This window comes from Tasmannia lanceolata, unplaced genomic scaffold (genome assembly GCF_043159265.1).
Source record: "Tasmannia lanceolata isolate RefF3 unplaced genomic scaffold, GAP_Taslan_0.1 ptg000007l, whole genome shotgun sequence".
Taxonomy (NCBI): Eukaryota; Viridiplantae; Streptophyta; class Magnoliopsida; order Canellales; family Winteraceae; genus Tasmannia; species Tasmannia lanceolata.
Window position 1 is genome coordinate 23,873,747 of NW_027518684.1, and position 27,490 is coordinate 23,901,236.

The 27,490-nt window shown below is 37.8% G+C and overlaps 1 protein-coding gene and 1 long non-coding RNA gene across 3 annotated transcripts in view; both read right to left on the minus strand.

The window, feature by feature from the left end:
* Positions 1-27,490, minus strand: part of LOC143882318 (protein DETOXIFICATION 35-like) — a 124,981-nt gene that overhangs the window by 22,243 nt on the left and 75,248 nt on the right. The gene's annotated exons all lie outside the window — the stretch shown is intronic.
* On the minus strand, positions 1,896-25,170 carry LOC143881161 (uncharacterized). 2 transcript variants are annotated; one of them, XR_013251887.1, is made up of 8 exons: positions 24,833-25,169; positions 24,456-24,545; positions 20,676-21,000; positions 4,697-4,792; positions 4,178-4,317; positions 3,982-4,075; positions 3,717-3,860; positions 1,896-2,258 (listed from the first exon to the last, which is right to left on the minus strand). It is a non-coding gene; the product is annotated as an uncharacterized LOC143881161 (long non-coding RNA). The 2 variants fall into 2 exon arrangements; XR_013251888.1 differs by lacking the exon at positions 4,697-4,792 and having other exon boundaries at positions 24,833-25,170.

Consider the following 27,490-nt stretch of genomic DNA (forward strand, 5'->3'; position numbering starts at 1 on the left):
AAATGCCACCTATTTCATCCATTTAAATTGCATATAAGTGTCTTCTACGTCGCAGCTCATCATTACGAACTGCGACTTATTTCATCCTTAGCTTAAATTGTACATTTCTTCTGCACGGGGTACTCTTCTCCACGTTGCAGGACCCTAGCCTTCAAATCGTTGCTGATTTTCCTGCCATACAATATGGTATTCTTTTTCTTTACCTATATCATACTACTAAATCTCCTCTGCATTTTCTTCCAGTAGTTATGAATAGTTACATGCCATCTTCCATTGATAAAATCTGTCTAGCAGAGCTTTGCAATTTTTTTTTTTTAATGTTTGCTAATTTTATTGGTTCTCCTTGGTGATGTCTTTGCTCTATCAGTATTCTTGTGATTAGAGTGAACAAACAAGTTTCAAACCAAATAAAAGAGCTAGGTTATTTAGGATTGGGTTACTGCTTAATTGGTTAGGCTTAGGGTTAGTAGTAGGCCCAAGAGAGAAGGAAAAATGATAAATGGATTTACTAGGCAATCTCACGAAAAGCCATTTCGTGCACTTTTGCATAAGAGAACAGCCACCTCAGATGAATTAAATGAATAAGTTAAAATCTGCTAAAAAATGAGCCTGTGTGGTTGTTCTCTCCTGCAAAAGTGAGCCGCAAAATTGCCTAGCAAATTCTTAACCTTTTGTATTTACAATAAGAGGAACATTTTCTTATGGTAACGGCCTCCAATCTGATCTTAGATGTTCTGATGAATTCTGTGGCTATAAACAGGACTGATAACACTTGATTTCAGACCTTAAGATATGGAAATGAATCGTATTCAATAAATCTAATAGTTGCGCCCTAGTCCTATCCAATTAAGTTTGGAACTTGTCGATCCATCGGACCATATGTGTCCATTGACACAATATTGAGAGGGCTCTCTTAGGACAACTTTGACACAAGTGTGTCTTTGTGCATATTGATGACAACCGACTAGTTCAACCCGATTAAAAATATTGAGAGGCTTTGATAAGATGAAAACCCATTTTTCCTACTAAGACAAGGGTCTAATTCTTGGCAAGTGCGCAATACACGATAAGGAAAAAGCGAGCTAATTGTCAGGCTGAATTTTCCTTCAACATAACCCAACCCAAGCCTTGGGTCGAGAAGGGTCAATCCTAACTTATGCAAACGAAAACTATTGAGAAGGTATGGCATGGAATGAGTCATTTATTCTTAAACTTCTATTTTCGTCATCTTAAATATTGTAGGCTACTTTTTTGGCATCAAATCTTGTCCCTCTCACTACAAGAAAAGGGATATTCACCGACGGTCATGACCGTCGGTGTATATACCAATGAATGTCGGTGTAACTTACACCGACACTTTTAGTGAACGTCACTGATGCTACCGTGCCTAAATGTATGTACCGACGTTTATTGAAAAACGCCGGTGATACCATTTATACCGGCGTTTATGAACGTCGTTATAAATAAAAATCAAACGTTGCTGTAAAGGTAATCGCCAACGCTTTAAGAAACCGTTGGTGTATATAATATTACACCGACGGTCACAACCGTCATTAAATCCCAAGTGGGCCTTTGGATACGTATATTTACCGTTGTTTTTGGAGCGTTGGTAACTACATCGACGGTTACTAACCATTGGTGAATATGCTATTCAGCGACGTTTTTAGAGCGTCGGTGATAAGACCGACACTCACAAAACGTCGTTGAATAGGATATGGCTGCACTTTGATTGTTGAAATCACCGACGGTCCTGACCGTCGGTAAATATAGATAAATATATATATTTTTAAATCCCTTTATTTTGAATTTGTCCATCAAATGGAGATACAACCTATAACATGTACATAGGGATCTTATTATACAACCTCACACTATAATGGCATTGACACAAACCATCTTTACATATTATAATTATATAACAAACTAAATTTACAAGCAAGGACAATATATTGAAGATTGTAAACAAGCTAAAGTTACAAGCAAAAATTGATCTTCTCTTCTTCCAACACGTGACTTCACCAACCCGTATAAAAACTCTGAAAATGAATATCCTTTTTGACAGATTTAGCCTTATTATTTGGAGCCCCACATTCTTTGAAAATGGGTATGGGAACAACTAAGAATATTGGATGTTGAAGAGGGTATTATGCATGCATTCTTTGAACTAGATAACCTCAAACATGAGCTTGCTTTTGCGCTAGATATTTCATTACTCCAATCAGAGCCCAAAAATCTTTCTTTGCAGCTTGCTTTTGTCACTGCACAGCATATTTGTAATAGAAATTAACATAGCAACATAACCACACAAAAGGTCCATTAGTTGATATGTTTTAGCAGTGCTTACAATATAAATATTTCAATAAAAATAAATCAAATGACCCCTCAGTTTCAAACTAGTATAACAGGTGGCAAAAGAATAGCTCTCTGTTTTGGATTGCACCAAAAAAATCCAGTCTCTTATAGACCAGCTAATACATGTTGAATTAAGGGTGATATGAATGCCAACAAGACCTATGCATAAGATTGGTACCCAACACCGGCATCTTAAATATCGGCAAAACCATCCAAAATCACCACATGGAAACAAGATTTGCATGATAGGGCTAGATGCCTAACAGCAAATGCTAAGCAATTTTAAATACCCATAGAAAATTCAGTCTACTACATTGCTGAAGATTGCTTGGGTGGCATAAATTTGCCTGCAATGTCAGCCTTCAATTTCACCTAGTTGCAGACTCGTGCAATGCACGGGGCGAGAGAAAAAACTAAATTATTTATAAAAAGTAGGTCAAGCTTCACATGAGAGTAAGCAAAAGAACAAAAAAGAAAATCCTAGATAGCACCCTGAAGTTAGAGTGAATACAAATTATGGAAAGACTAAAATCTTGTATAAGGAAAAGCAAATTTATTTTTTTAAATGTTTAAAAGCAAGTAATTATCCTCAACCATAGAGAAGAAATAGGTAAAGTAACACAAAACAGAGCAATAAAAAATGGCAACGGATGAAGTTCATGATCCGTGGGCAGACTGTAGTTCCTTTTTCTCGTAGAAGTAAGAATCCCAAACAGAGACATGGATTACAAACAGAGACAACTATTGCAAGAAAAGAATGAAAAGAAGAATCCCATATAAATGATCGCACTGGCGTGGAACATGGATGAAATCCATACTTATAGTTATTCGGGTTGTCTGTCGTCATGTCGATCTTGTCTCTTTCTATCACTGGTTGGTGGTGTATAAAGAAAATGTAAAACAAAACCTTAGAGAGACGGGGGAAATTATTCTCGTAGAAGTAAGATTACAAACATAGATAACTATTGCAAGAAAAGATGAAAAAGAAGAAAACCATATAAATGATCACACTGGCGTGGAACATGGATAAATTCAATAGCTTATAGTTGTTCGATCTCGTGCAACCATTCAAATGGGACATTAATATCGCTATGGAGGCAATAAACTAATCTTTTCTAAATTTATCATAACTAATATTTACAAATAATCATATTTGACTTCAAAACCATTTGCATATGAGATTATTGTATATGCAAATGAATATTAGAGGTATCCAAAGAGAACGGTAGAGAGAAAGAGTACCTTCCAAACCCCACTACTTACAAATAATCATTTTCGACTTCAAAACCATTAGCATATAAGATTATTGAATATGCAAATAAGTGTTAGAGGTATCCAAAGAGAAGGGCAGAGAGAAAGAGTACCTTCCAAATCTCCTCAATATAAACACAAGGTGACTTCTGAAGAGTTCTCCCATCATTAAATGCACCAATGATACATAATTTAAAAAGACAAATAAGAAGCTTCACGGAAGACACCATTAACTTTTCATCCGGTAGACTAAACACCTACATGGAAAAATAGATTGAGAAGAATTAAAACACCGCTTAGAACAGTAGATAGAAATTAAGAATTTAGAGAGATCCTCCACAAATTTCACCGAAAAAAGAAATCGATAAGAATTAGTACTCTGCTAAGAACAGTATATAGAAATTTCTGAGGTCCTCCACAAATTTTGAGAGAGGCATTAAGGTCTTCACGATACGGAAACACGCTCGAATAGCTTCATCAATTTGCCATAGTAGCAAAATTAGCTGCCAAAGAAATCGATACAAAGAAAGAAAACACTTTCAATTTTTCAACTAAATAGAGTCCTAGAACATACCTCTCATTGTCTCTCTCTCGGAAAAGCCCAAACTCCTCGCTTTCTATTGCCATGATCATATAATGTAACTCCTCCCTCTTCTAGGCGGCAAACTAAATACCAAATTTCCTCCTTTTTTTTATTAACTCCTTATCTTCCAGCTACAAAAATGAAATCCCCAATTTCAAGAGAGTTGATGAAACAAAAAGGAAGTTACTACCTTTTTGACTTTTAGTGAGAAGAAAAACAGATAAAACAAAAAGAGAGCCAACCCATATAATAAATTTAAAATGCTTTGAATTGATATGAGAACCACTATCTGGGATGTTTTGTAACATAACAAAAGACTATCAAATCGAGGATTTCAAGAAAAATCGACAGTAAAGAGATTCATGCTTAGACGATTAACTTCTTCCCATCGTTTCACTTGAAGCAACACCAATTCACAACATAAAATAATCACTCTTCCATTTCCTCGAATGCATAAACAATGACTTAGATTCCAAAATCAAATGGTCGTAGAGCAGAAATTAAAATTACCTGAACTGCGTCTATCAGTTTTGGTCTATCAGAATCAGCGGCAGGACAGGTTCCAAAGATCAAAGAGCTAGGCCATACATTTCCCAAAAAAAATACCTACAAAAACACATCATCCTGATAAAATAGTGAAGAAAGAAATAGAATTGCAAAGGGTAGAGAGTTGGTTTTACATTGAAATCAGGTTGGGTTCATGTTGAATCAATTCATTTTTTCCACAAAATCAATGCTCAAAGGATACTTGGGTAACATTTCTTATTAAAAATAACTTATGCGCAGGGATCATGTTACTATATTCCTGAGATAATAATCTATAACAAAAGATATAAATATCTTTGCCTTTGCCTGAATGAAATCAACATGAGCAAAACTCTGTTGGAAGCCCTGTATAATCTTCTTGCTTGGAGGAGCTGTTTCACATGACATCTGCTTCTAAAATCCCAAGTCATAAGTGTGACTCTGCTCGATCAATAGCTCAATCTGGTGGGGGCAGAGAGAGAGAGAGAGAGAGAGAGAGAGAGAGAGAGAGAGAGAGAGAGAGAGAGAGAGGCTCTATCCTCTGGGTGGGGGGGGGGTGAAGTTCACAATCAATAGGGAGATAACAACCTGGTAATTTAACAGTTAGAGAAGAATATCAATATATATATATATATTTTTTATGAATGTTTGAAGGCCGCTTTCATAGGCCTGTTCACAGTATTATGAGAAATCTATGATGCTATAACAAAGGAGCTTGTACTTGCACATGCCAACCTCTAAAAAATGAATATGTGGGCATAGAGACACTGATTTTAAAGTTAATAGTTAAGAGAAATTATATGATGAAGGGCCATATAAACAAGTATCCATCATCCCATCCTTCATAACAGCAGCTCACTTTTTTAGGAGCTGCTGTTGGATCAAATATCAAGGGTGGTACTTCCGTCGTACCACCTTTACGTGTTTATACAGCCTTTCATCATATAATTCCTCACTATTTAAATAGGTTCAAAATGTTTGATATCAGTAGCTTTTAAACATTAAAACGACGACATAACTTTGAATTCTATGCCCCGCATTGCATCAATCAAGAATCAAATAGAATGTTGAACATTAATATTATTTTATTTGGAAATTCAAAGTGTTCACAGATTTTAGCACTAACAGCATGATACTAATGTTGCACAGCCCATGTTTTATAACTAAAATCATATTTGTCCACATGTAGACATCCCATTTTGACCGTGCCCTAATCCCTTCTTGTTTGAGCAAAGCCTCATCAAATAAACGAGATAGAACCCCAAATTTCACCCCAAGCTAGCTTAGGATCCCAGCTAAGCCTCTGCAAAATTTCATCGAGATCGGAGCTCGTTTGCCCAGCAATCGGGCTGAGAGGGTGTGTGTAGTGTAAATAGGGGATGGCCCACTAGGTTTTTCATTTTCTCAAAAAAAAATCTGAGTATTTGAAGGAAAATTTCATTCATCCAAAGACCCTAAGTGCCCATGAACACATATTTAGAAGCCTCGAGACTTAAAAATAGCCCCTGCAAAATCTCTGAAAAATCCGATGAAAATTTTTGGAAAAGACAAGTGGAGTTAGTGCAGTTATCAAGTGGGCGGGGTGAGTTAGCCAGATGGGGTCGCACATTTGTGCGCCCATCAAATAGGAGTGCCAATATCCGCATCAGATTTTGATATAAAGATCTGTTTCTCTCGTTTTTGAGGAAAAAAAGAAAAAGAAAAATTGATTTTCTAGAGAGAGAAGCTCTCGGTTTTCTAGGGAGAGAAAACAAATCTCGCTCAAGTTCCGGCAATCTTCTCCGATCGGAAATCATCTCCGGTAAGCCTATGGGAATTCCGATCATCTTTACATCTTAAATTGTTTTTTTCTTCTTCTTAAGATTCAAATCCTAGCTTATTCTTCTCCTTTTTCTCTGATCGATTTCATTTGAGATCCGATCTAATTCCAGACAATTTTTGATCCATTTTCTCCGACGAACTTGCCTGAGATCCAGCCATTAGTTTTCTTTGATTTTTCTCTTCACATCATAATCCATTTGTTTTTTATCTTGCATATTTTCGAGAGATCTGAATTTTTTACCGTTTTTCCCTCTCGAAACCCTAACTGTGCTTCACCGATCATCTTCTCCGTTGATCCTCCGGTCATCTTCTCCGACGATTCTCTCGTTGGATTCCGGTCTGAATTTGACCAGCCATCGGTCAGCATCATCCTCACAGGAGTTCCAGCCTTTCACTCACAATTATCATTTACCTCGGTTAAAATCCCCTTTCATCATCATCTCCGTCCAGATCTATTCCCAAATCCTATCATTTCAGGCGAGATCTACCAGAATCCAGCAAATCTATATCATCACCGGTCATCTTAAGGTATAAATTTGGCATTGGAACCAAAGCTTGAGGAGGAGCAAATTGCTCGTTCATTTTCTATTCAGTGGAGATTTCGTTCTAGCAAAAGGGGAAGATAATCTCACAGGTTTCGAATCTCAGGTATTTATTTATTTTTTCTTTTCTTTTCTCTTTGTTCCAGTCATTTAGTGACTAATATATTTGATTTTTATCTCTATTTATGATTCATAGTTTTCTTAATTTTCTTTGTTTCGGATCAGGATGAATGAATTGGGATCCAAATAAATTTTTAGGATTTAAAATAAATAATTCATGAAACAGTTATTTCAGGTTTTTTATTTTTTGTTGTAAAAATTGCCTTGAAATGTATGCAAAATATATTTACAGATAGTTTTTTTTTTAAGAACAGTTGCTTTAAATATGCTTTTGAATATATTGATCATTGAGAATTTCCTATGATATTTTATACAAATTATACTTGATCTGGTAGAAGCATATGAGTAATTCAGCCTACTAATGTTCTCAGGTTTGTTATAATACTAGCAGGGTCATTTGTTTAAATATCGATAGGTGTTGGTCCTCTGCTTTGATTTTATTAGATTTAGATTTTCTAATTGATATATATTTTTTTTTTATGCTTGCTTTGATCTTAATTTTTTTTTTTAGCTTTGAAATACATCTCGGAACAGTAGATCAGTTCAATATTGTTTATTGTCGTTCATGAGCACTGATTTTGTGATGAGTATCGCTTCGATAAATGATATGAAGTTTTAGCTTTCATGCGTGCTAAGATATCAGACTAGCATATAATATGTAATCTCTAGTTTGATTTGGACATTGATCTTTACACAACAGTGTAAAATTGAAGTTCTAGAGGTGATTACAAGGTTTACTCCATTTTTATTAGAATACCCATAGCTGCCGGTTTTCTCTGAATTCATTTGCCCATTCTGGTTTGGTGGCCATATAATAATGCTATTTGCGACTGTTATTCCATTGAGCTTCCTTTCTATATTATTTCTAGTGAGAATTCACAGTTGTTGTTCCCATAGTTTTCTGCACATTTTGCTCTAGTGTGTCACTAGCTCAGCTCATTTTCTGCATGTTTCTCCCTGTGTTGGCACTAGTTTAGCTCATTGTTGCACATAACTGCTGCCCATTGATTCTTGTCAATAGCACACAGTTGTTGTGGTTCATTGTTTGATGCTCATTATCGCACATAACTGCTGCCCATTGATTCTTGTCAATAACACACAGTTGCTGTGGTTCATTGTTTGATGCTCATTATCGCACATAACTGCTGATCATTGATTCTTGTCAATAGCATACAGTTGTTGTCTATTGTGGTTTACTGTTTGAGGCTCATTGTTGCACATAACTGCTGCCCATTGATTCTTGTCAATAGCACACAGTTGCTGTGGTTCATTGTTTGATGCTCATTATTTCATATGAACTATTGCCTATTGGTTTGTTTCACAAGCACATAATTGATATCCACTATTACTATCGTTCACCTGCTTGATGTCCATTAGAATAAGAGTAAAGGGCGATGAAGGCGATAGCCCAAGCCCACCCTTAGAGGGATTTATTGGATCATGATAGTACCCTCTCCTCTCTTCTTTCCTCTTATTTAGTTTTGAGTTAGATTCTGAAGATAAACGGGTTATTCAGGTGAGATTATCTTAAAGCTTATTATACTCATTCCTATTTATTTAAATAAATTGTTAATAGGAAGAAGGAGATCAGATGACTACTCTATTCGATATTATCGACATGAGTACTGTCTGATCTCAAGGCGGGATTAGAAATATTATCATGTGTATATGATATCAGATGATTACTTTGGCATCATCTGATTTCATTGGAGTCCCCGTATTGGGGTTTGTGGTTGGTTTTGAAGTGTTTTGATATTGTTTTACTTTATTAGGCTATCCAGCGGCTGGTCTGGACTAATTAATGTTATTTATCATTTTATGATTGCTATTAGATTGTATATTCTTGTAACAACCCAAAAAAAAAAAAAAAAAAAAAAAAAAAAAAAAAAAAACTCGGAATTCCGAGAATAATTCTCGGAACTCCGAGAACTACTGGAGAGATCTCGGAACTCCGAGAAAATAACCTCGGAATTCCGAGAAATCGGACAGTAGTTTTGGAATCCGGTTCTCGGAACTCCGAGAGCATTTCTCGGAACTCCGACAATTCTCGGAACTCCGAGAAAATGCCTCGGAACTCCGAGAATGTCGCGGATTGAGAATCCGAGAGTTTCCAAACTCTCTATGAAGTGCCGATTTCCGTCCTTTTTGGGTGAGTTAACACCAAAACAAACCCTAAAAAGATTCATGACCATATATATACACTATCATAACCTAATGTTCTTCATAAATCAAAACCCTAAAACCTAAGGAGAATAAGAAAAGGAGAATTCAAGGAAAGGGAGAAGAAGGAAGGGCTTTCAACTCCAAGATCCATCAAGCTTCATTCAATTCTCTCAATTCAAGTAATCAATCACATCAATCAAACCAATCCATTCAAAGGCAAAGGCAAGATTTCGGATTATGTTTTGTAATCTACACTATAACTAGAGTTCTTGAAAATTTAGATAAAAACCTCTTATGTTTTTGTTTCTTGATTCTTGAATCCAATTCATGGCTTTCATTGAAAACCCACAACCCTATGATGGAGATAATTTAAAGGCCATAGTTTCATATACCCTTGATACTATTTCCCTCGTACCCAAAAAGGGGCGAGAAGGTCAAAAGAACTACGTGAACTCCTCGTACAAAAACAGTGCGAAAGGTATCCTCGTACAAAAACAGTTCGAAGGTTATAATTCTACATGGGTATCATTGTGTATAGAAATTAATGGGGAAGGAAAGGGAAGAGCATAGTCTCTAAACGATTTTAGAACCTTAGATTCTAATGACTAGAGCAATAGTCTCTAATGAACAATCATATTGAACAAAGAGTCCTATTTTGCAAATTCAAAGGTGTTATCAGAAAAACCTCTATATTATTGCTTATTGTTGCACCAAATACCATGTCTTTCTTGATATGCTAAATTTCTTTGATATGCCTCTAATATGAGATGATTATATCTTTACATCTTCAATTGCCTAAGTTAAGTTTTATTACTCTGCATAACCGTTATTCTTGCATCCTGACCTTTAAAACTTTTCAACAGACTTTAATGGCGAAAATCCAGAAAACCAGCAAATCGATCAAAACGAAGGAGCATTTGCTGATGAGATGACCTAGGCAATGGGATGGGGAGAGATGGCATAGTTTAGGCAGTTATTTATTTCTTTTAGTTTTCTTTCCAAAGTCCTTTGGGGCATGGATATTTAATTTGGCAAATTTGTGGAGTTATTATTGAAAGTATTGGAATAAAATTCTCTTCCCTTATTTTTGTCTCTATTTCATTAAATAAATGATTTGTTTTTAACTAAGACTTCCGCTGTATGAAAGAATGAATGTGTTTTGTGCCTCTTTTATTTTTTTGAGAGGCGTAGCAATCCGGATTTTTGGGGCTCGTTTGCTCTGTTTTATAAAGAGCTAGGCTCAGATTTGCCTCAAAATTTAGCCTGAGAATCCGGGTCGTTACAGAGGTGGTATCAGAGCTTATCTAGGTTAGTCAGTGAGGAACCTAGTGCGAGTCTGGGTATATGTCTAAGGTTGGGTAGTTGAACCTAATTAGCTAAAGTACAACCTAACCACAATTTACATGATCATAATTAAATTAAGTAAATTAGAATTTTTATGAACTAACAATTGTGTGTTCTTTTGACAGATGGATCAAAGAGAGTTGCGAGGTAATGCTAGGAGAGGTCGTGGTGGTGCCCATGTTGGTGAAGGAGCAGATCCTTTACTCATGATTGCTGATCTCCTTAGAGGTCAAGCTCAGGCACAGGCTGCTAACCAAGCAGCTAATCAGGCCGCTTTGCAGAACATTGCAACCACTCTAGCAGCTCGCCATGCGCCTGCAGCAGATCCGACTAAGCTGCACAGGCAATTCAGGGACTACAGGCCATCGGAGTTTACAGGAGTGGGAGACCCTTTGGTTGCAGACCACTGGATTTTGGAAGTGGAAAGCATATTTGAAGTAATGGAGTGCAGCGATATTCAGAAAATCCGTTTGGCTACCTTTTTACTAAAGGACCAAGCAGGAGTGTGGTGGAGATCCTTACTGCAAAATTATCCTTATGCTAAGAATGAGACGTGGACCGAATTCAAAGTACGGTTCAACAACCAATTCTTTCCTAACCATGTTAAGAGGGAATTGGCATCTCAGTTTGCGTCTCTGAAGCAGGGATCTTTGACTGTGGCTCAGTATGGAGCCAAGTTTAGGCAGTTGTCGAGGTATGCACCTGGCTATGCCTCTACAGAGGAGGATAAAGTTTCGAAGTTTGTTGACAACCTTCGCCCATCTCTTATGGCGAAAGTTATTCTTCATGAACCTCAGACTTTGGTAGAAGCTTGCGCGAAAGCCGAGATGGCTGAGCGTAGTGAGAAAGTGATTATGGCCGCCAGAATGCCGCCATCAGGGAGCAGGAATCAAGTGCCGCCGCCTAAGAGACAGAGAATGGAAGATGGAGTTCCTGCAAGGGTTCCTTGTGCTATTTGCGGAAAATTTCATGCTGGAAGGTGTTGGAAGACGATGAATGTCTGCCACAACTGTGGAGACCCGAGTCACAAGATTTTGGAGTGTCCTAAGCCTACATTTAGGGACACGAGACCTCAAAGGCAGCAGCAGAATTTTCAGCCAGCAATGAATCAGGGGAACCGAATTAATAATAATCAGCAGCAGCAGAAACCCCCAGCGCAGCAGCAGCAGCAGAATCAGTGGAAAGGGTATCAGAATCGCCAGCAGAATCTGGAGAAGAGTGCATCTCAAGCACCTGTCAACCGAGTCTATGCGCTTAATCAACAAGACGCTGATGCCTCCGACGCAGTCATTGAAGGTCAGCTTTTTGTTAATAATACATCTGTGCATATTCTTGTAGATTCTGGCTCTACCTTGTCATTCATATCACCGATTTTTGCGAAAGAACTGAATTTGACCCCTATTACTCTAAATTTCCCTTTGAGAATTATTACTCCTTTAGGAGATGATGTAATTACAAATTTAGTGTGTAAGGGATGTATTATAAAGATAGGTGGTAGAGAGCTTTTGGCTGATTTAGTGCTATTGGAGATGAACGATTTTAGAGTTATCCTTGGTATGGATTGGCTAGCAGCTTATCATGCTAATGTGGATTGCTTTCATAAAATCGTGAAATTTGCAATTTCTGGAGAAGAAGAAATCGTTTTTGAGGGAGTGAAGCGCCCTATGAAGAAGATTAAAGTAATTGCAGCTGTGAAAGCTCAGAAGTTGATCAATAAAGGATGTGAATGCTTTCTGGCTTTCATGGAGAAGGAAGAAGTCAGTATTGAGTTGTCTGTTTCAGACATCCCTGTGGTGAGGGAGTTTCTGGATGTCTTTCCAGAAGACTTTGAATTACCTCCCCATAGAGAGATCGACTTTACTATCGATCTTGTGCCAGGGACCGAGCCTATTTCTAAAACACCTTACAGAATGGCCCCGGCTGAATTGAAAGAATTGAAGGAGCAGTTATCAGAATTGTTGGAGAAGGGATTTGTTAGACCCAGTTCATCCCCATGGGGAGCTCCTGTGCTATTTGTGAAGAAGAAGGATGGTAGTCTTCGCTTGTGCATTGACTACAGGCAGTTGAATAAGGTGACTATCAAGAATCGTTATCCTCTTCCTCGGATAGACGATCTCTTTGACCAGTTGCAAGGAGCTACTCATTTCTCGAAGATTGATTTGAGATCTGGATATCATCAGTTGCGTATCAGAGACGAGGACATTTCAAAGTCAGCTTTTCGTACTCGATACGGTCACTATGAATTTGTCGTAATGCCGTTTGGATTGACAAATGCACCAGCCATATTTATGGACTTGATGAATAGAGTATTCAAGCCATTTTTGGATCAGTTCGTGGTGGTATTCATAGATGACATCCTTATTTACTCGAAATCTGAAGAGGAGCATGCTAAGCATTTGGGACTTGCATTGGAGACTTTGAGAAAGAATCAGTTGTATGCAAAATTCTCTAAATGTGAGTTTTGGCTCGAGCGTGTTACATTTTTGGGTCATGTGATATCAAAAGAAGGAATTGAAGTGGATCCTACTAAGATTCAAGCAGTTACTTCCTGGAAGCAACCTACCAATGTTACTGAGATCAGAAGTTTCTTGGGTCTGGCCGGGTATTACAGGAAGTTTGTTGAAGGCTTTTCAATCTTAGCTGGACCTTTGACTAAATTGACCAGGAAGAATGTTAAATATGTTTGGAATGAAGAATGTGAAAGCAGTTTTCAAGAATTGAAGAAAATATTGACATCAGCTCCAGTTTTGATACTTCCTACCGCAGAAGGAGATTTTGTGGTGTATAGTGATGCATCATTTCGAGGTTTGGGTTGCGTGCTCATGCAATCAGGCAAGGTCATTGCCTATGGTTCGAGGCAGTTGAAGAAGCACGAAGTGAATTACCCAACTCATGATCTGGAATTAGCAGCAGTGGTTTTCGCTTTGAGGATATGGCGACACTACTTGTATGGGGTCAAGTTTGAGGTTTTTACAGATCATAAGAGCCTCAAGTATCTTTTTGATCAGAAAGAGCTGAATATGAGACAGAGAAGATGGGTTGAATTTTTGAAGGATTATGACTTCACCTTGAGTTATCATCCAGGCAAGGCTAATGTAGTGGCTGACGCTCTTAGCCGACAAGAACACCCTATGATGGCCTGTTTGATGATGGAAGAATGGGAATTGCTTGAGCGGTTCAGAGATTTAGATTTGGGAACTTGCGAAATTGGCGATAAATCCTTTATTGCTAATATTCGAGTTCGGTCGAATATCATAGAAACTGTTAAAGCAGCTCAGATAGATGATGAAGGAATTTTGAAATTAAAGGCTGAAGTTGATTCTAAACCAAAGTTTTCAGTAGGAGAGGATGGATGTTTGTTCTTTAAAGACAGAATTTGTGTGCCAGCTAAGGAAGAAATCAGAAAGGACATTTTGGATGAGGCACATAAGTCTCGTTACACCATTCATCCAGGTAACACAAAGATGTACCAAGACTTGAAGAGGAATCTTTGGTGGAGTGGAATGAAAAGGGACATTGCTGAGTATGTTTCTAAATGCCTAACTTGTCAGAAAGTAAAGGCAGAGCATCAGAAACCTGGAGGTACATTGGACCCTTTGGAGATTCCCATGTGGAAATGGGATAGCTTGTCCATGGATTTTATCATGGGTTTACCCAAATCGAAGAGCAATTGTGATGGTATTTGGGTGATTGTGGACCGTCTTTCTAAATCGGCTCATTTCATTCCGATTAAGAAAGATTGGAAGTTGGAAAAGCTTGCTGAAACATATGTGGCTCAGATCGTTAGGTATCATGGTGTGCCCTCGACCATAATCTCTGACCGAGACTCTCGTTTCACTTCGGGATTCTGGAAGAGCTTACATTCTGCTTTGGGTTCGAAGTTGAGTTTCAGTACAGCATATCATCCTCAGACTGATGGTCAGACTGAAAGGGTAAATCAGATCCTTGAAGATTTGTTGAGAGCTTGTGTTCTAGATTTTGGTGGAGATTGGGAGAAGCATTTGCCTCTATGTGAATTTGCTTACAACAACAGCTACCAGCAGAGTATTCAGATGGCTCCATTCGAAGCTCTATATGGCCGTGCCTGCAGATCACCTTTGTGCTGGGCTGAAGTTGGTGAGAAGCAATTGCTTGGACCAAAGTTGGTTCGAGAGTCGACTGAAAAAGTTGCATTGATTAAGGATCGTTTGAAGATCGCGCAGAGTCGACAGAAGAGTTATGCCGATCAGCGGAGGAGAGATTTAGAATTCGCTGAAGGCGATATGGTTTTTGTGAAGATTTCGCCGTTCAGGGCAGTAATGCGTTTTGGAAAGAAAGGGAAGTTGACTCCTCGTTTTATTGGACCCTACCGAATTGTGAAAAGGATTGGGGCAAGAGCTTATAAATTGAAGTTGCCTTCTAATTTGGAGCGGATGCATGATGTTTTTCATGTATCGATGCTTCGATTGTATCATCCCGACCCTTCACATGTTTTGGCCGAGGATGATGTCGAGCTTCAAGAAGATTGGTCTTTTTCTGAAGGACCTGTGAAGATTTTAGATCGAGAAGAGCGAGCTTTGCGAAATAAGACGATTTCGTTGGTCAAGGTTCTTTGGCGACATCATGGCATTGAAGAAGCAACTTGGGAGCGCGAATCGGAAATCTTGAAGAAATATCCGCATTTGCTCGGAGGTATATTCCTTACTTCTCATTTATAATCTGTTGTATAATAATCGGTTGTTTTCGGTTTACCCTATGAGAGAGATCAAATTTCGAGGACGAAATTCCTCTAAGGGGGGTAGAGTGTAACAACCCAAAAAAAAAAAAAAAAAAAAAAAAAAAAAAAAAAAACTCGGAACTCCGAGAACTACTGGAGAGATCTCGGAACTCCGAGAAAATAACCTCGGAATTCCGAGAAATCGGACAGTAGTTTTGGAATCCGGTTCTCGGAACTCTGAGAGCATTTCTCGGAACTCCGACAATTCTCGGAACTCCGAGAAAATGCCTCGGAACTCCGAGAATGTCGCGGATTGAGAATCCGAGAGTTTCCAAACTCTCTATGAAGTGCCGATTTCCGTCCTTTTTGGGTGAGTTAACACCAAAACAAACCCTAAAAAGATTCATGACCATATATATACACTATCATAACCTAATGTTCTTCATAAATCAAAACCCTAAAACCTAAGGAGAATAAGAAAAGGAGAATTCAAGGAAAGGGAGAAGAAGGAAGGGCTTTCTACTCCAAGATCCATCAAGCTTCATTCAATTCTCTCAATTCAAGTAATCAATCACATCAATCAAACCAATCCATTCAAAGGCAAAGGCAAGATTTCGGATTATGTTTTGTAATCTACACTATAACTAGAGTTCTTGAAAATTTAGATAAAAACCTCTTATGTTTTTGTTTCTTGATTCTTGAATCCAATTCATGGCTTTCATTGAAAACCCACAACCCTATGATGGAGATAATTTAAAGGCCATAGTTTCATATACCCTTGATACTATTTCCCTCGTACCCAAAAAGGGGCGAGAAGGTCAAAAGAACTACGTGAACTCCTCGTACAAAAACAGTGCGAAAGGTATCCTCGTACAAAAACAGTTCGAAGGTTATAATTCTACATGGGTATCATTGTGTATAGAAATTAATGGGGAAGGAAAGGGAAGAGCATAGTCTCTAAACGATTTTAGAACCTTAGATTCTAATGACTAGAGCAATAGTCTCTAATGAACAATCATATTGAACAAAGAGTCATATTTTGCAAATTCAAAGGTGTTATCAGAAAAACCTCTATATTATTGCTTATTGTTGCACCAAATACCATGTCTTTCTTGATATGCTAAATTTCTTTGATATGCCTCTAATATGAGATGATTATATCTTTACATCTTCAATTGCCTAAGTTAAGTTTTATTACTCTGCATAACCGTTATTCTTGCATCCTGACCTTTAAAACTTTTCAACAGACTTTAATGGCGAAAATCCAGAAAACCAGCAAATCGATCAAAACGAAGGAGCATTTGCTGATGAGATGACCTAGGCAATGGGATGGGGAGAGATGGCATAGTTTAGGCAGTTATTTATTTCTTTTAGTTTTCTTTCCAAAGTCCTTTGGGGCATGGATATTTAATTTGGCAAATTTGTGGAGTTATTATTGAAAGTATTGGAATAAAATTCTCTTCCCTTATTTTTGTCTCTATTTCATTAAATAAATGATTTGTTTTTAACTAAGACTTCCGCTGTATGAAAGAATGAATGTGTTTTGTGCCTCTTTTATTTTTTTGAGAGGCGTAGCAATCCGGATTTTTGGGGCTCGTTTGCTCTGTTTTATAAAGAGCTAGGCTCAGATTTGCCTCAAAATTTAGCCTGAGAATCCGGGTCGTTACAATTCTTCTTTGCTTAGCACTTGATTTATTCTTAGAATAAAATTTGCGATTATCTGGTAGCTTTTTCTTCTCTTTTTGATAGACTAACACAGTCTTATAGATTTTGTTAAAATTCTTTGATATTAGAATTTCCTCTCGTTGAAAGGGCGATGAAGGCGCTAGCCCAAGCCCATCTCTAGGGGACTTGCACAGTCCAAATAGCATTCTATTTTCTCAAAAGACTTGCCTAGTCTTTTAGATCCAAATCTTTGGAGACAGGCATTGTCTCATTAATGAATCAACCTGAGTTAACCTCTAGAAGACTACCTCTAGTCTCATAGGTCTTAAACCCTCCTTTTTGTGCGTCGTTTGGTTTTGGAAGAACACCCTACCCGGCTTGGCAACATACCCCTTACCCTTATGGGTATTGGGTTGCACATTTGTTGCACCCTAGGGCTAGGTAGCTGTCCGGCCCGGCTGGGTGTTTTACCTTTGCCAAATATGCACAAGGTCTCTTTTTCCTTGTTAGTATTTTTCTCTATCCTACCTCTGTGTCTAAGAGACTTACCTAGTCTCATTTTCTTGCTAAACCTCCTCTTTGTGCATCATTTGGTTTTGGGAGAACATCCTACTCGGCTTGGCATCATACCCCTTACCCTATGGGTATTGGGTTGCACATTTGTTGCACCCTAGGGCTAGGTAGCTGTCCGGCCCGGCTGGGTGTTTTACCTAAACCAAATATGCACAAGGTCTCTTTTTCCTTGTTAGCATTTTTCTCTATCCTACCTATATGTCTAAGAGACTTGCCCAGTCTCATTAGCATCTTCCTCTTTGTGCTTCATTTGGTTTTGGGAGAACATCCTACTCGGCTTGGCGACATACCCCTTACCCTTATGGGTATTAGGTTGCACATTTGTTGTACCTTAGGGCTAGGTAGCTGTCCGGCCCGGCTGGGTGTTTTACCTTTGCCAAATATGCACAAGGTATTTCCTTATTACTTGTTGAGCTTTATCTTAGTTTGGTTAGTCCACTAGCACAGGAATCCGTCCTTAGTTTAGAGAGTCAATCCTCTTGTTCAGGAATCAAATTCTATCATCATAGGGGTTAGGATTCTATTCTACCTCTCATCGTATCATGTTTTTATCCACTCTTGCAAGGTATAGGATGCTGTCCAACCCTTGCAGAGCTGTGTTTCTGTTCTTTTCCCCCGCAAAGCATAGGATGCTGTCCAACCTTTGCGGGATATCAGGAGTCTGTCCTCCCCTTATGATGATAGGATTTGTCCCCCTTGAGTCAAAAATACTTAAAAACAACAAAAACATCTAAAAAACCAAAAATCTCAAAAATCTTGAGTCATTAGGAGTAGTTAGAAAATCTGTTCCGAACTACGTTGGCTTGATCCTTTTCCACGGGGTACGTAGTGCAGCTTGGGATCCACATCCCAAGTCCAGCCAAACCTTTAAAGATAAGCATTTTAAATCTTTCAAAATTATAAAAATCTTTCAAAATATTGCTTTTTCGAAAGGATCTTCCTCTAGAGTTAGGAGGTTGTCCTAGTTAGAGAGTTTTTGAGTCGGGAGTTGCTCCCTCGTTCGTTGTTTGTTTGTTGTGTGTTTTATTTGTTTGTGTTAGAGTTAGGAGTGAGTCCTAGCTAGGAGTTTTACGCCTCCGTCCGGTCAGTTGGCAATCCACATCGCCAATTGATGACTAGGTCTAAGATGCGATAGATCCTACTGTTTTCTTAGGATATACAGCCTAGCTACACATAGATTATAGGAACCACCTGCATTAGCTTAGGACTAACCTGCATTTAGTTAGGGCATATAGGGTGTCCTAAAATCTACAATCCATTGGAATTTAAATAATTACACAAGAAGCTTTAAGAACTAGTCCGGTCTTTTAGATTGAGTCTAGGATAAAGGTCTAGATGTCTTAGGCATCATAGCTTAGAATAGGTGCGAAGAACTACGTTGCCTTGATTCTCGTGGAGGCGGGGATACATAGGCTTCTTTGGATGAACATCAGATCATCTAAAGACTCGGGCCTAGGTATAGATTAGAGTCTTAGGGTTGTATGGTATCGAGTCATTTTCTATGTTTTGCAGTGTTTTTCTTACTTTATTGCGCAGACCTTATACTTTTTTGGTGTGTCATGCATGTGTTTGTTCATCAGAACTTAGACACCCATTAGGCATGTCACTTATAACCTAGCTATGCTTAGGTGACACATGTTTCTTTTATTTTATCTTGTGTGCCTTTGATTTCATCTCCGAGACATGCATGATTAGATAGACGTCTTCTCGGAGATATTCATTCCCATTTCATATGATTTTCGCCCAAAGCTCTTCAAAATTATTAAGTAAATGGCATAAGAGACCAGGTGTTTGCACTTGGGCGGATGAGGTGCTCTTTAGACCTTCCGAATTCGTAACCAGGCACGAACCTTATTTTATATCTCTGGTTATCCGTTGCAACAGAGCATAGTATGGGATCCAAGGCCCATTTGCCTTTTTCCTTGGATGGCGACTCTTCTTTGTTTAAGGTACGCCTCGAATCTGGGCTAGTCCCCGAATCGAGAGGTATCTCACCTTTTATATCGCCACTCATGCTGTGAGAGGCATTTTTCTTTCGAGAGTTCCTTGGTAGAGCTCTCCATTCACGTGGATGATCCAAAGAGACCTTAGCGCGTGGGGCACGTCCCTCACCGCCGCCTCTCTCTCGGATCGGAGTCCACACCACATTACTCAAAGTGTCACATAAAACATACAATTTGCCCGAATTGAAATGAATTACACTTTCATGATTGTTAATGGTTTTAATGATAATCTTTTACCATCTATAGCTGGAGATGAGTTTGAACTGTAGGTAAATTAATAAGGTCGGATTCTTGCAAAAATATGACAGGTGGGAATGCTTAAGGTCGGATTCTTGCAAAGCAACACTCCCATGTGCAAATGGGGACATTGTAGACACATCACCAACCGGACCCATGATCCCTAGCATACAAATTCAAACACTTTATACCATGCAAATGTTTCAATTACCATATAATTTTAACTGGTCACCTAACAATTTGCCACATCATGGAAAAAGCTTACTTGCTGAAAAATTTGAAGTAAAATGTTAACCGGCCATCATATAAAGTGGTAGTAACATACTTGAGACAATTCCTCGAGAAGGAGAGAAGGACTGCACCATACTTTCATGAAAGATATAGAGAAACCAATGGAATAGAAAATTTAAAAAATAAAAACCAAATCATGATGCTAAAATTCAAAAAAGAACGAGAAAGAAAGGTTTGAACAGATGAGCTTGAGAGAGAGAGAGAGAGAGAGAGAGAGAGAGTCCCAAACGAACGGGGCCATGGTATCAAATTCAGAATTTCAGAAAGGAAAACATAGAAAGAAATTAAAACAATCCCAACTAATGGGACATTCAAAACCCAATAAATTAAAACATTACCCAATAAACTTGGTGAGATTCCTATAAAGCCCATCAAACTACAGGTTTTATTTTCAGTCTATGCATGAACACCCAAACTAAAAAAATGTCTGACAAATAAACAAACAGAAAAAATTCAAGTATATTTTGAATATAAGTTGAAGATAACAGAAATAGGAGATTTTTGCATACCAATTCGGCAATTCCAAATAAACCCCACCATGCTTAACCCCATGGACGGTTATCTCCCTCAAGGGTCTTTTCTTCATCTTGGCCTCACCCACCACCAGATTATGCATATCATAAATGTAGATGTACAATTAGATAGCATCTTGAATACACTTATAGATGAACAATTACTCAAGAGACAAAAGATCATATCAATAGTGTTGCCACATCCTAATAAATAGAAGGAAAGAGGCAACAAATAACAATAAGAACTTACGAGATTTCCATTATGTAGATCCAAATGATCACTTTTCTCTTGATCCAAAGCTCTCCCATAACCTCTAGTATCCTGTGCAAAGCAAAACCCAAAAGGGGTCTGAAGTAGGGAGAAGAGGGAAACCCATGTAGTCTTGCATGTACTTAAATTCATTGCTTCCATGAGGGAAAAAAAATAGAAACCCTGGATGAAAACCCCAAATCAAATAATTCATAGAAGCATAGAAGGAAAGAGGCAACAAATAACCAAAAAAAAAAAAAAAAACTCACGATTTCCATTATGTGGATCTAAAGGATCATTTTTCTCTTGATCCAACGCCCTCCCAGGACTTGTAGTATCCTGTACAAAATGCAAAGGGATCTAAAGGATCATTTTTCTGTTTATCCAAACCATCCTGTTTCCACACCGTGAGCCCATACCACCGTGACCTCTACCAACGTCACCTTATACACCTTTCAAGATTTTAAAACATATTTGAATGGCCATATGAATGACTCCACAAATTTGTGTCTTTTGTCATTCATCTTGAGAGGTCATAATGAGTGTCTCTACAAAATTCGCAAATAAATTCACAGGGTTGTCCATTGAGAATGGCATAAGATGCTCCTCTCAAGATTTTATAAATTATTTGAAAAGTTGTGGTGTCACTCCTATGACTTAGGGCCAACCCTTAACAAGAAAGAGTTTTTTGTTTCTTTTTGTTTTTTTAACAAGAAAGACTGTCTCCATCTAGTATAAGTGTTTGCTTCTAGAGAGAGTGGAAACCTCTCCCTAGATACACACTTTCCGAGGCAAAGATTTGTGACTATGCTAAAGAGGGAGTTGGTAGACTTGTTTTTGCATTTGGGCATGCTGGCAAGATGATCTATAAGAGGGATTTAACAGAAAGCTTCAGGAATTGAACTTGGCAAAAAAACAGGTAGGTAATGATGTAGGCAAAAATAGGTTCAATTTTTGGAGGATTTAAACTCAGGCTCGACCTGGACCAGTGTTACCGGTGTCGCTTACACCGCCCCGCCCATGCCCTCCCCCTGTATCGACTAACGATCTGCATCGCATGACCCACACGGTTTATTTGTGACCTGGGGTCGTTAAAAATGGCGATCCAAGTCGTACGACTAAAAACATGCTTCGTTTGCAACCTTGTAGCACTATTAGTCTCCTAAGCCCTGTAATTTGAAGGGTAAGTAAGGTATTAACAGTTAACTTGAAGGTCTTTGGTGCTCACCGGTGTCCTGTCAATATATCATAGTGTGTAAACCTTGTGTGACGACCCGCAAGAGAGAAAGAGAGATGAATGTCAACATACGCTGATATCATGCGTCCAAGTGCTCTTTTAGTCTCCAAAATGGAAGAACTATTTTTCGCCCTCTGAGAGAGACATCAACACGGGTTTTTATCTCCAAGTGCTCCAGTTACAATTTACACGGGGATAACATGCTTCCTCTAGTGTATTACACTCTTAAAATTTTGGTATTTCCCTTGTTCAAGCTAACCAAACTTGTCAGTTGATTATTATATCATATTCTTTTCTCATAAATTTGACATTTTTTATTAGTTTACAATCCCCTAATGCCCTATTCGTTTTAGATTTTGAAAATTGATTTTAATCCCAAATCGACCCAGGACCACAAACAGTGAACCAAGCCTACCCTCATTATACCCCGTACCTATTCCCGTACTGCGTCTCGGAATGAACCGCGTTCCAAGTAACACATTATCTCTTTTAAAAAGAATTATCTTTCTTCTTAATAAAGCATTATCTCTTTCAAAAAACAGAAATACAGATTGCAATTTCAGCCGTGTTGATGCCTGCCTTTAGTCATCATTCATCATACATTGCATGGATAAATTTCCCAATCAAAGCTATTGCATTGGGGGCTTTTTTCTTATCTAATTGAATTATAAATTGCAACTCCAACACTTGCCATTGTGAGTTTCACTATAACCAGTGTCTTTCTTAAAAGAAACAGGAGGGCAGCTTTCCTAGAAACTGCTCCCTTTGACGGATCCAAGCAATAGTCCAGTAACGAAAAAATTTACTCTTTTGAAATCACACTTCCATACAGTGAGAAATGACATAAATCACTAAAAATTTAACAGTATATTCATTTCTTCGTCAAAAACCTTGATTGTGTATCTTGTAAAGTTTATCAACAGTCCTTGTTTTATTCTGCAATCTCATGTTGGCAATTACTCCATTGTGAAGCTATGTATTACAGACTGTCAACTGTATATGTCACGAAGCTCATAACTTTGTCTTTGACTATTTTGTGCATTTCTCATTATTTTGGTCAATTTAAGTTTTTCAGCTGTTATCTTTCCGGTCGTTCAAAAGCAGCACCAACTTCTTGTTACTCTGCTTCTATGTAATGTTTGTGCCATGGAGGTATGTTCTGATCGAAGTTCTTCTACTTCATCAGTAATAGTTTGCCTTAGGTTTATTAATGTAAATAGTAAGTATGTTAATCCTGATAAAAAAGAATGTGCTATTGTATCTGTGTGCTTAGCACTGTCCCTAACTTTTCGTCTTGTTTACATTGTCATTATATAGTAATCATATTTTGGCAACATAACTTTATAGGTTAGTGGTTCATATCTTTCTTGAACTTTGTGTAGGCTCAATATACTTATAATTCCTATATGGGGGATTATCTATACTCCTCTCCCTCGTCTATTGTAACATGATACACATGTGCTACAACCTTACCTTTAATTTTAATTGCATTAATGTTCAAAATAATTATTATAAAGCTGAACTGGAATATAGATTTTATAAAACTAGAAATTATACTTACTCTTAGTAGTACTCCTTCTCCTATTAGGTGGGGAAGTAGATCCAAAACTACTACCAACCAATTGGGATGGTGGTCAAAGTGGTACATCAGTTGAACAAACAAGAAATGATTGAATAGCAATGAAATCAAACACCATGCCATTGTTATCCAGACTGCTACGATCAACAAGAAGAAAAGAATCTTCTTTTTCAGCTATCCAATTATTGTTAGAATCAATATGGTCTGCCAAGATTGGATCAATGTTCTGCATCTTCTTTCTTGCAGCTCCATGTTGTACATAATATACTTTAGAGCATTTTAACTTTTCTTGTTGTAGTCACTCCTATTTTCTGTATGGATCTATCATTGACAGATGTAAGCAATTTCAGAGACTAAGGAAAAATAAAAACTAGATTCCGAAATTTATGCACTTCTAGCAATCCCTTAAAAGACCTAAATATACCATAAACAACTAAAGATTTCCACCATTGTAAGAGTCAAAGGAACATGTTTTTAACATCTTCCCATCATCCATTCAGGCATAAATAAGATTAATGAGAACAAAATGAACATAAGCAATTATAGAGCATTACAGTCAAAGAGAAAACACAAAGATTAACACATGCTAAGCAAGATAGCTCCATGGATTTTGGCAGCAAATTCCATTTAACAGAGGGGGTGAAGATTGATCCAAGATCATTCAAAGTCTCATTACATAGGCATTTCAACAAATAGGGCCTTGTCTTTTACCTCGTTGCCGAGCAAAAATGCCGTGCTCTTTTTCAAAGGATGATGATTCACACCAACAGCTCCGACACCACAAATATCACAATCTCTCTCCTAAAATAAGAGCAGAAGAAGAAATTAACAAAGAGGGATATAGTCAAAAGGAAAAATAAGGAAAGAACAAGAGAAACCCTAGGTTAGATCTCAATTGAAAGCCCAAGCCATACCCAAATCACCACCGGAATCACAACCTTAACCCCACCGAAACCCTAACCCAAACTCAAAGCCAACCCAAATCCCCACCGAACAATGCTAAAGAGAAAACTCAAAACCAAAAAAACTCAAACCAAAGTAAATCAAAGAAGAGAGAGAATGATTGACACCAAAAAGATGATGTTTACCTTGAAAGTGTTTTGCTTCAACTTCAACTCGATCAAAATCATAGATTCAAGTCTAATCCTCCAATAAAGTTGCAGAGAAAGCTTCCTTTCCAACCACTTCTAGCCACGAGAAAAATCGTATTTTTGAGAGGCTTTGAACGTGAGCAAACAACGAAATAAGGGTGGAAAAGAACCCTATAACCCTAATCGAGAGGGCTTTGAGGTGAAGGCGGGAAAACAACTCTAATTTCGACTAACCTAATAGAGGGAAAATGAAAAATCTGGAATATGAGGGGACTTTCGCGCGGGAGAGAAAAGGGAAACCTAGCGGGACTTCTTTTTTTTTTCTACTCACCGACGTTTTAGAAAAGATGCTGTTGGTTCTCATATTCAGCAACACACATGAACGTCGGTTAATATAAATGCCATTATCAAATTAATTAGCGACGTTTTATTTATAAAACGTCGGTCAATATTCACTTTTAGCGACTTTCCTAAAACGTCGGTAAATAAATAAGGCTATTTTTTGGGCGGGGTATGTTACTGGCACGGAAATAACCCTTTCACCGTCGTTCTATTTATTAGCGTTGGTGCATATATAATATTATGGTCGTTTTTTGCGAACGTCGGTAACAGAACGTCGGTAAAAAATAACTTTTCTTGTAGTGCCTTTAACGGAATGCATCACCAACCCAATTAACCTGCCTCTAAATCTCAACCCTAACCCAACATGTCTACCCTATTTTTATTTTTATTTTTTCTAAATTGGGTTGGCCTGGAGGAAAATCAGGAAAAAATACAAAAAATATATAGTCATAATATTTTGAAAATCGCAATAAAATTACAGGACAGGTCAAGTTCAGGTTGCCCAAGGCCTCAACCTTAACCCAACCCAGAATAAAATCAAGTTGGACCGTAGTTCCCAACCCAACCTAACCCGAGAAAAAACCCTAACCCAACCAGAGTAAATGCCAACCAAAACGGAGTCAAAATTGAGCCCGGTCAAGGTTGCACCTACTAATTTGGAATTATGCACTGGTTTGAAAATTTGACCGTTAGGTATCCCATGATTTGAACCCACACACTATATTTCCGAAAGGGATATCAAGTGTTCTTCAAAATGCCACATGGACTAAATTCTGAAGACTTGGACATACAACAACTTCAACTGTTAAAGTCAGAAATAGAAAAGCAATTCGTCCGTAAGGTTGAGTGATCAGTGAGCTCCCACGTCCTACGTATCTTCTTTCTTTTATTTGGTTAGTTGCAAGAGGAATGGTAGGTTGATCCATGCAGGCATCAAATGCATTGTCACTTTGAAAAATGCCAAAACTCTGTAAAACTCCTTGCACTTACTCACGTGAGTGTTGTGATCACAACCGTTGAATGCAAAATATCGGCATCAGATTTCCTTAGAATGGTAGGTTCACAACCGTTGAATCATCTACTTGACTCTATCAATGCCTGCAAATTTATTGAGCTTTTCAATATAACTTGCTCGAAGAAAGATAGTTTTTCGAAAGGATGGGCCTAAAATCCAAAAGGGACATATGAGGATATTAATCCTGGTTACAAAGTTCTGATTGAAGAATAATTGAGCGAGTCAAAAGTTCGGAAGCTTTGGAAAATGTTTGATAATTGTTTGGGAAAATGAAAATGTATTTGCTAATAATTTTGAATTTCTCCTGAGGTATAGGTATAATAATATTTGGGAAATTGATGAATTATTTATCGCAATTATGATCAGGTTTAATTCAAATTTTTTTTATTTAATTCTAAAATATGAGGAAGAACACATTTAATCTAAGGAGACGTGGGTCGACTAATTCTCTACATTTACGACTTCTTTGTTCATTCGAACGGAGGAAAAATAGTTTTGATTAGGGATTTTACAAGAAAAAATTACCCTTCATAAAAACTTTTTTATTTTCATTATGAAGAGTATTTTTCTTATGTTAACGGCCTCCGATTAGATCTAAGATGCTCCAACAAGTTTTGTGTCTACAAATGGGTCCTATCTGGCACGATTTCATACCTTAAGATATGGATCGTTGTGCCCAAGTCATGTGCAAACAAGATCAAAACTTGTGGATCCATTGGACTGTACGCATAATCTTGCTCCACCGAGTCAACCCAATTTACCTTAGATGCATTCCTGTCAAAGTCCGTTTTTGCCCTACAAAGTCAATTAAAAATCAAAATTTCTCTACAGAGTAACAACCGCACCAATCGAGTACAGTACTTGACTGCGTCGTGCCGAGTCAACCAGGATTTGATTTGGTCATCCGCATTCATTTCGAGACATTGATTAGGAGGGATCTTTTAGGACAACTTTGACAAGAGTGTGTCTTTGCAGTGTTTTCGAAAATGTTATAATGAGTTTTATTTGTAATGTGATGGTGCAATGGGAAGGTGGCCTTAGATCATTCATCTCCTGCCCTACACAAAATAGTACATATGAGGATATCGATTTGGGAATAATTGGGCTGAGTCAGAAGTTAAAAAAAAATAGGAAAAATGTTTGAGAAGAGTTTGGGAAAGGAAAAATATTTTTTTAACTAATTTTGGAGTTCTTGTGAGCTTTACAATGATATATTAGGGATTTACTAGGAAATTTCGCATAAAGCTATTTCATGGCTCACTACCTAATTTGAGATCTCCTTCCATGTTTATCTTTAT